Source organism: Pistacia vera, unplaced genomic scaffold (assembly GCF_008641045.1).
Source record: "Pistacia vera cultivar Batoury unplaced genomic scaffold, PisVer_v2 Contig551, whole genome shotgun sequence".
Taxonomy (NCBI): Eukaryota; Viridiplantae; Streptophyta; class Magnoliopsida; order Sapindales; family Anacardiaceae; genus Pistacia; species Pistacia vera.
In genome coordinates this window covers 518,569-529,631 of record NW_022196392.1, presented here as the reverse complement: position 1 = coordinate 529,631, position 11,063 = coordinate 518,569, and positions in this window count along the sequence as shown.

The window sequence follows — 11,063 nt, the reverse complement described above, 5'->3', positions numbered from 1 at the left end:
GGCTATTTGAGTGTGTGGGGTTGAACTGAGATGGGATTGGGACGAATGGTGGCCATGATCGACTTTGAATGACACTTCACTATGGCTTTAACGGTGAAGAATCTTGGCCACTCATGGCTTGGCAGCTTGCCTCACCCGTCTTCATGGCTACTGTGTGGAAGTGATGAGGAATAACAAAAATTTGGTGATTAAAGGAGATAATAACAAATTATTTTATGTGGAGAATCGTGAAGAAATAATAGGGAGAAAATATGAGTGATGATGATAAGAAAGATAGCAAAATTTTGGATGGAAGCATGGAGAGAATGGCTAGGAGGAAGATAATCTAGGTGTATTGGGTTTGATGAATCCATTCATATGAAAACTTTGAACGTCAATGTATAGCTATGAGTAGATGCCCTAGAGCCATCAATTATTGTGGAATTGACTCTTGTAATAATGTTCATAATCAATAATAAAGGCATTTTATTCTATATCGCGTATCATTATTATTGCAATATGTATTGATATGCCTTAGAATGGTAGAACCGTGACGAGGGTATCAAGTGTTTCAAATCTGACAATGAGAACCCTATGAGCACATAGGTGGCCATTCTAGAAACGTCCGTAGCCCAGTATTATTCTGAGTAAGGGCACAGATATACGGTAAGGCTATCATAGTGTTGAACGACCCTGTCGAAAGGCAGTGACTGATCTCACTTGTCAAGGTTGTTTGGTGACAACTTGTGCAACACATGGGTGTTTGTTGTAGGCGTTACCCACAAAGTTCACTGGACTAACCCACCAGAGGATTCCATATGGATGGTAACCCCAGTGTCTATGGAACAAATCCTCTAACGAATGGTGGTGCATGTGATCCTTAGACTTGAGATCACCGGAGCGCCTTGTGCACCGATTGGTACTTTGACACTAGCCTAACGCAGTTCTATTCAGAGCTTTCAGTACGGTGGTGATTGGCTATATCAAGGATGTATCAAGACTATGGTGGATTAACAGAGGATTCATCACTCCCGGGTACGGGAGAAGTTATCTCAGACGCAATTCAATGGCAAGACACTAAAACTGTGGCCACAGTGATTGAGTTGTTGCTCTATCCAGATTATAATACGGGTCTTGGTCCAGAAACTGAATATATAATCGAGAGTAACCGAAGGTGACACTATTTCTATGCCTTCGTCTCGTCGAGATAACGTATGATGAAAGGATCGTATTGTACGGTAACTATTCGTTGACAGGTAGCTACTTTGCTGAATCCGAATCTATCGGGTGGCCATGATCCTTGCTAGGGGCCAATCTTGTTCTGTATTAGTGAGACGATTAATTGGTGTTAATTTGATACTTACACTACCGTATAGATGGGAGCCTATGGGTCACACACTAGAAGATAATTTAAGAGCAAGAAAAAAAGGGCGTTTTCGCTTTTTGGGCGAAGGGGTATTTTGGTAATTTCACAGTGCAATTAAATTTGCTGAGGTCTAGCCTTTTTTATTTAATTTGTTAAAAATTAAAATAATGAAATTTTTGTTAATGTGTGTTCGCACATATTTAATTAATCATCATTATTGTTAAATGTTATTAAATATAATTGATTTTATTGATAATGATGAATTAAATTAAAATATCTAATTGGGAGTGTTTGGCAAATTTGGGGGTGTTTGGGTTGTAGCCCAAGCCCATTCCATATGGGAATAGGCAACTAAATAAGACTATATAAGGAAAAAGGTTTTTGTTGAAAAAGTAAGTGTGTGTTATTTTTTCATTCTTTAATTTTGAAAAGAAAACCTCCAGCCAAAACTCTCCACGCCACTTTTACTGTTCCATTGAAAACAAACACTTTGTTTTTCTTCTTGATTTCTTAAGGCCAAGGAGGATCTAGCAAATCCCTCCTTGATTCTTGGTGGTTGTCTTCGTGTGGACTTCTTGGTTCGATCCTACACTTGGATCGGTAGCAAACACATTCAGAGACAACATTGGGGGAGCCTCCAAACGTGGGTATGAATCTAAACTTTGGATTTTTTTCTGCAGATTCTTATAAATATAAACTGTAACTTTCTATGCCCTATTTTTGGGTCTAAGGAACGATCCATGGTTGTAAATTTTTGTTTTTCCGCTGCGCAACCGGTCGTTTCCTAACTAGCTGCTTTCTACTCATATACTCATAAAATATACAAATAAAAATACAAGTATGATAACATAAATAGTTGGGCCCAATTTTTCCTTTTTTAAATATATACATTCTTTATACAAAGTTAGTATCATCTACAAAATCTCAAAAACATGGTGGATAGTGTCGCTATTCCTCCTCGCTTGCCGACGTCTATCCGACCGCAACCTCACCTAGATCCTGCAAAAACATAGAAAAAACAACGGGGTGAGCATAATAATGTTCAGTAAGTAAACCTTCTACTCCTCTATCCCGTAACTCTCTCTCTTTAATTCTTTCCTTACAATTGCTCTATTCTCATTTACTCTCTTTTACAATTCTCTCTATTTTATCTTTCTATTTCTCTTCTTATAACTCTTTTCTACTAACTCTCTCTTGTATGTCACGGCCTCATCTTACCGGAGGCACGGCCGGACTCGCTCCCGCTCTCCATGACTCTACTCATTCTCAGCCGATCGGACTCAGTTATGCATGGATTCGAAACCCTTGGCCATGTGAGTGTATATTCTCTCTCTCGGGTACTCTCGGGTATAGCCCTCATCCGCATGCACTCTTATGGGCCACGCCACTTTCTCTCTCTATCTCAGGCCGCTCTCTCTTGCGGCGTACATACGGGAAAACTCTACCATTACTCACGAGTTCCCCATCGCACAACCTACTCTAGTCTTTCTTTAGCACTACTCTCTCTTTATTCTCTAGTGCTCATTCTCTCTTTCTCTTTACTCTTAGAGTAGTTACTTCTCAAAATTCTCTACTCTTTCTCAAGCTACTTCTCCAATGCCAAATTAATGCCTGAATGCTCATGCTCATAATGCACTCATGAAATGCAAGTATGACATGTAGCAATAATTAAGGTTCTCTACTCTTACTTATGCCTCTCTTAAGCATTTCATCAAACAACTCGTGCATACAAAAACTCTACTTTAACTATATCTCTTCTCTTCCTTTAATCATCCAAAATGGAGAAAACTCCCTCATACTCTCTAAGTTTCTGTCAGGAAAAACATCCCATGGGTTTGCTTAAAACTCCTTCCAACTTCAATCAAACTCACTCATCATCATGCAATCAACACACTTCTCATAACTCAATTATATTCAATATCAACATAGATAATACTCATAACATCTCAATCTCTCAACAAGCATATACATACATGCATAAGAAATCTTTACTCAAAAGAGTTCTTAAAACTTAACTTGGTTGGATTTACTTACCTTGTAAGTGACTCCACTAGCACTTCTTTTCCTTTGGTAGATAGTCTTTTCTCTACAACTTTAACCAACAATACTATAAGACTTCAACATATTATAAATAAATTCACATCTAAAGCAAGAATCCTTACCTTAGATGCTTGAGATTAACTTTCTACCAAAACTACTCAAAAACCCTCTAAAATCCTTGAAAAATTGAATGAAAGTTAGAGAAAATGGTGAAAGGGAATGGCGGTGGAAGAAGAAGAATGAAGGGTTTGTTAAACTTAACCCCTTTAGCTCATATTATAACCACTCTTTCCCATTTTGCCCCTGCTCTTCCTTGGAAATTCCATCTTTGTCCTTTAATTCATTACAATCACACCCCCAACTCTAATGCATTCTCCATGAAATTTTCTTACATTTCACTCCCTACTTTTCCTACTAATTAGGGGTAGAATGGTCATTTTGCCCCTATGGAAAATTCTCTAGAAACTTCACCCAACTTTTCAGCTGACTTTTAGCCGCAGTAAAGACTTTTATGTCGCCCCGGCGAAGAAATCCCAAGCCTACGTCGCCGCGGCGAAGACTATTCCTCGCCCCGACAAAGACTGTAACCTCAAAATTCGCCAAGTCTTAACCCAATTCAAGGCAAACACTCAACCAAACCAAAACACTCATTCAACTAAAGATCAACCAAACATTATTAACAACATGTAAACTCAATTCAGGGCAAATCAATGAACATTTAGGCAATAAAACATACTTTAACTACGTACCTCAAGTGGGGCATTACAGTCAATGAATTCTAAAGCACTATCAATGACCCAATCAGGAATTGCTAAAGAAAACTGATTGTTTAAAGTTCTTGGAAGGGATTGGATTTGAAGAGAAAAGATGAATCATATTGAGAGAGTTTGGTTGGGGAAAGTTGAAGGTACGAAGAAAAGAAAATGGAGAGTTTCTTCAATATTGTAATTAGTCAAGGGGACACTTAAGTTATTTCATTTCTTTAATTAAAAAAATTCTTGAATTTTTTTTTTTTAAATTATGCGGGTACTTGTTGAGTGGTGAAAATGCAGATTTATTTAGTGAAATGGGGGTGAAATTGTAAAGAATTTAAGGTTTAATGCATGATTTTGATGAGATTCCTTTTCATATTTCGTTATTTTCCATAATCACGAGTTTTGTTGTGTTTCAGGTATTCGAGTGCAAAAAGATAGATTATTCATGCTTGTGTTGGTGTTCGGACATCCTAGACCCGTCGAGTGTAGATAAATCAAAGCGAGTGGAAAAATAGTGAAATTTCAACTTCGCGCCACAGCTTGAAGACATCGCAACCCATATTGCGCCCTAGCGAAGAAATCACGTCGTCGAAGCACAACGTCAACGAAATCCAAATTATGTTGCGGTGCAATTCAACTGTGCTGCAACGTGATACGGTTTTTTATGAAGAAAATATCGCCTGGAAGCACGCCACAACTTAGTTAAACCAAGCCACAGCGCAAAACGTTAAATGTGCAATACATTCGCAATTTCAACCCTATTTTTTTTGGCAAATATTTACTAAAGTGCCATCACATGTAATTACTATAAAAAGGCAACTTTATTCGTATTTGCAATAGCTTTTAGATATATGAACATTTTGGGAAACTTTGAGAGGAGATTTTAGAATAGATTTGTTGATTAACCTTGTGGATTTGTCATACACATGTTCATGGGTATGATCAAGGTTTGTTTCTTTGTTATTATGAGTAACTAATTTCTCTTCTAGTGTATCCAATGTAATCTAATCTTATTACTTTATGTTTTTAGTCTAATTGATTGTTTGATTGATCCAATATATCTTAGTTTCATTCGTTTATGCTTGTTGAATTGATTGATTGCTATTATCGTCTGATCAACTATAATTTTCAATTGATTGATTGTATGAGTTTGGGGTTTGACTATACGCCACTAGCTAATCTCAAAATTGATTTTGTGGATGATTGATTTATGCCTGTACGACGCCCTCGACGGGTGTAAATTGGTTTGTAAACGTTTGGGTACTCTTGTGTTTAGGGTTTTCGTAGTAGGACTAGACTATACACCACTAGCTAGTTTGACTGATGAAAATACTAGGTTAAATATGAATAATAATGCTAGGGACACCAATTTTTGGCACTAACTTTTTGTACCAAAAGACGTGGCATCCAGTTAGACGTGGCCACGTTGGAGACAAAACACGTCTTCCGTGAATAAACGGTCGTCCATAAATTATGGATGTCCGTCCATATTTTATGGATGGCCGTTTATCACGAATGGATGAGCGTCCACAAAAATATCAATGGACTCCTGTCCATATTATATGGACTGGCGTCCACCTCATATGGACGCTCGTCCATAAAATTATAAAAACAAAACAATGGACGCTCGTCCATCATAAAATTAATACTTGGTTCAAATAATAGCTAAGAAAAGCATACTCTTGCATCATCAACTGCATACAAACAGCTGAATTACTTAAGTTCCAACTCAAATTAACTCTTTACAAAACACAAACAGCTAGAAAAAATTCTGAACCCACAACCCAAGTCAAAATCTAACAAAAACCAATGTAGTAAATAAACCATCTTCTTAATAAACAAGTACAAACTAACATTAAAAGAATCAAAACAGAACAAAAATGTTAAAGCGTGAAGTAAGCTCCAGAAACAACTTGTCTATAAGAGATATCCAAAACCAGTCCTCTAAAACAAGCCAAGTCATCAGTCTCAAAATCACTGTCATACTCTTTGCTTTCATCATGAATCCCTACATCACTCATATTAATACCCGCCTCTACATTGAACAATCTCGATTTCTTCTCACTAAAACAATAATAAAATCTTGTGGTAGACTTAAGAAACCTGAGCCTTCTCCTGTGAGCTTGAATTGATCTTAAAGTTCGAAACTTGTACTGAAAAGGGTCTCTTGTTTCCACACCATTGAAAAGCAACTTTAAATGACCTTGTGTTGTGAATTGAGCCATAAATGTAAACAAAAACAAAAGAAAAGAGTTGGGTTGTTTCAACTTTGAAGAGAACTACTTCAGTGGGGTTATGTCAGTCACTTTTATACAAGATTTTAGAGATGGAAGAGATTAAAGGGAAGAAGAAAAGTGTAGTTTTTGAAGTGGAAGAAAGAAAATAAGAAAGAAAAAAGCATCTAGTTTACGTAAAAAACCACTGCCACATGTTTTGATTTTATAATTTTATGGACGGGTGTCCATATGAGGTGGACGCCCGTCCATAGTAAATGGACACCTGTCCATATAATATGGATGGGTGTCAACTAATAATTTTGTGGACACTCATCTATTTGTGATGAACGGCTGTCCATAAAATATGGATGGGCGTCCATAATTATTGGACGGCCGTTCATTCACGGAAGACGTGTTTTGTCTCTAACGTGGCCGCATCTGACTGGATGCCACATCCTTTGGTACAAAAATTCGGTGCAAAAAATCTGTGTCCGTAGCGTTATTGTAAATTCGAACGCCCACGATAATACCTTATTTTGGTGAGTATTGACCCTAAGAGTTGGATTGAGATAACATTGGTTAGAGTAATAACATAAAGTATGACGATTACGGTGAAATTGGATACACTAGACCGTTTCCCACTTGTTAATCTTGATTAGTCATCATTTTTATTACATTTGGTAATTTAGAGTTCAATTTTGTTATATTTGGTAATTCTAGTGTTTTTATTGTGATTTTAGATTAATTTAGTTTGCTGGTCCGTTTTATTATTTCTTTTAATTTCATTGTCTTGGTTGATTTTGCACAATATTTAATTAATTAATAGCTCCCTATTCCTTGTGAGATCGACTCCTGCTTTGCATACTAGCTATAGTTGCAATTCATGCACTTGCAAGGATTTGACTTCGTTCATATTATCACCAACAATATCGCGGGTTTACCCGGTCCATCTGTTTCAAAAATAGGTTGGGCTGGGTACGGGTCCAATTTTCACAGATCCTTCAAAGTGGACCCGTACCCTATATATTTTTTATAGGTATGGGTCCACTTGCGGGTGCAGACTCGTTTTGCCAGGTCTACTATTAGATGGTCATTTTGAATTTGATAAAAGTTAGGCCTATCTTGTGTCACATTTGGCCCAAGCCTAAGTTCGTATGAGGCCTAATATCTTGATTAAGAGGTTTGACCCAGACTTGACCTAGAAACATCAAAGAATATGCTAGAGAAATTTTTTAGAAGCATCTAGAATATTCTTTCACCAACAAAGTAGCAAAATAGGACTAGGATTTTAATGCTTGTTTAATTAATCGTAGCCATCAATCTTATTGGATATGTACAGATCTGGAACATCAAATCTACTTGTAAACTCTTATATAAAGCTAGATAGTCTTAGGATATTTTTCATTCATTCCAAGTGTTGTGTGTGATTTTTCCATCAAGCTCGAGGAATTGCGAGGTTATAGCTCGACCCAAAACCAGCCCAACCCTACCGATTGTTCGACCAGCATAAGCTCATCGAGTCATAGCTCGACCTAGCACAAGCTAGTCGCAACCAATCCTTATAGTTATTCAACCAATTCACAGGTAACTTCAGATCCTAAACATCTCGAAAAGGATCAGATCGACAGTAATATTTGCGCAATCACAGTGCTCAATTGTGAGAATATCAGAGTTGCATTTCAAACTTAATTGTAATCCCTTTATTTTCGCTCTTTCCATTGTACACAATCTATATATAAACCCCCTCCAACGATAAGAAAGGGGTTAGCTGTTAGAGTAGGTGCCCTAGAGCCAATCAATTATTTTAAGATTGACTTTGTAATAAATGTTTATTTATCAATAAAAAGCATGTTCTTCTATATCGTGTAAATCATAGTTATATGTAATGATATATGTCCTTAGGATGGTAGAACCGTGACGAGGGTATCAAGTGTTTCAAATCTTGATAGTGAGAACCCTATGATCACATATGGTGGCCATTTTAAAAATGTCCGTAGCCCCAATATTATTCTAACCAAGGACACAAATAATATGGTAAGGCTATCATAACGTTGAATGACCCTGTCGAAAGGTAGTGACTGATCTCACTTGTCAAGGTTGTTTGCCGACAACTTGGTGCAACGCATGGGTGCTTGCTAGAGGCAAGTTCACTAGACATACCCATCAGAGGATTCCATATGGATGGTAACCCTAGTGTCTATGGAATAAATCCTCTAACGGATTGTGGTGCATGTGATCCTTAGACTTGAGATCACCGAAGCGCCTTGTGCACCAATTGGTATAGTTTGACACTAGCCCAACATAGTTCCATTCCGAGCTATTAATACGGTAGTGATTGGCTACACTAAGAAGTGTATTGAGACTATGGTGGATCAATAAAGGATTCATCACTCCTGGGTACGAGAGAAGTTATCTCACTGGGTAATTCAGTAAATGGCAATGACACTAAATCTGTGGCCACAGTGGGATTGAATTGATGCTCAATCCAATTTATTGTTCCGGTCATTGGTCCATTAACTTAATACAAACATGTCGAGGATATCTAAGGTTGACACTATTTTTGTACCTCAGTCTCGATGAGATAACAGATGATGAAAAGATTGAATTGCACGGTAACCATACTGTTGACAGGCTGCGATTTAGCTGAATCCAATTCTATCGGGTGGCCATGATGCCTTACTAGGGGCCAATCTTGGTCTGTGTGTAGTGAGACGATTAATTGGTGTTAATCGCGATACTAAACACTGCTGATATGATGAGGAGCCTACGGGTCACACACTTAGAAGATAATTTAAGAATCAATTTGTGAGAAGGGTATTTTCGTCTTTCAGGATGAAAGGGTATCTTGGTAATCTCACAGTGCAATTAAATTTATTGAGGTTGTTGCTTGTATTTAATTTTAATATTAAAATTAAATTAGTTACATTATATTTAAATAAATTATTATTACTAATTAAATGTTAATATATTATTATATTTTAATTGATTTTAATTTTAATAATAATTAATTAATTAAAATACCATAAAGGGGGTGTTTGGTTACAAGGGTAAAGTAGGGTTGGAGCCCATGGTTATTCGTAAGTAGAATAGGATTTTAATTGTTGCACTATATAAGTGCAACTAAAAATTAAAACATGAGGGGAATTCATTCATTCAATAAAATTAATGACCCTAGCCACTCTTTTTACTCTCTCTCTCACGTTTCACTTTTGAGTGAAAAGAAAAATTTTCTTTTTCTTCTTTCTTGGTTCTTGAAGCCTTTTGATTGTTCTAGCAAAATAATCAAGGGTTCTGCGGATTGTCTTCGTGTGGATTTTCGTGAGTGCATTCATACTTTGGATCGATTAGCGAAGAATCATGTGAACAGTGTCGATTAACAGTAGCTGGTGAATAGTGTTCGTGAGTGTAATCAGAGATATTCGGAGGAGCCTCCAAACGTGTGTAAGCATTCTGAATCCTTGTATGAATTTTCTATATTGTTGTAATGCAAAACGTTTAAACATTATAATATGTACCCAGATTTGGGATTAAAGCATATGATCGGTTTTTTATTTGTTTTAAAACTGTGTTTTTCCACTGCGTAAACCCGATCACATGCTAACAGTGGTATTAGAGCCTTGGGTACCAGATTATTTTGTTTAATCATTATGTTTGATAACATGTTTTTGCATAATATGTTTTCATGAATCTGGTGGATTTTGTGTATTGATTGGTTTAATTGATCAATTGACTAATGATGTGTTGATGAGTGACTTATTGGTTGGTTGATGTCCTGGTCGAATGCTTGTGCATTCGATTTTATTTGGATCCATATCGTTATGTGAAAGAACTGCAAAAAGGGTTACTGTGTGATTCACTATTTTGTAGCATTAGCCGTGGCGAAATAAAACTTCGTTGCGACATGAATCTCTCTGGAACGTTTTGTGTTTTCTGGAAGTTTATGGCATTTGCTGCAGTGAAATAAAACTTCGCCGCAGGAAGAAAGCTACTGTTCCGTTTTGCTTTTCTATTTTTCACATAGGGGGCCAAATTGCAATTTTTGAACCTATAAAGCCAATAATAATTTTGCATATATAAGAAGGGTAATTTAATAATTCCACCCGCCCAAATTCAAAATGTTAATTTTGGATGTATGCAATGTTCTTGTTTGAAATTGCATGATGCCCGATACATGAGCCTTAGAACTTTGGTATGTTTTTGTAATTTTGGGTTTGCTTGTAATTTTATAAAGAAATATGACCTGCGTGTCCTGCCTCTCTCTCTCTCTCTTATATCTTCATGTATTTCTTCTTCTCATCTCACTCCCCTTGTATGTAACGTGAGGTTTCTATTTTATCGATGTAAATTAGAATAGGATTTTTTTATTATAAAAATACTTTGTAATGATCGTGAAGAAGAAACGAAGGAGCTATGACAAGGAATAACTTGAAGACCCAAGATTTACTTTTAAACCCCTAGGTTGACCCACCGATTCCTCTAGGCTTCAGGAAATCAGTTTTAGTGGGTCATGTACCGGCACATTTTATTTTGTTTAGAATGCCTGCTAAGGTTGAATGTTCAATAACATGCCAAAGAATGACATTCTAACAAAGATAATAATCTAGTGAGACATTAAATAAAAACCCTCAACTTAAGTATATTAAGTCACGTATGCCTTCCATCACCATGGTTTTAATCAAACCACCGTTCGTCAGAACCTTGTTCGCC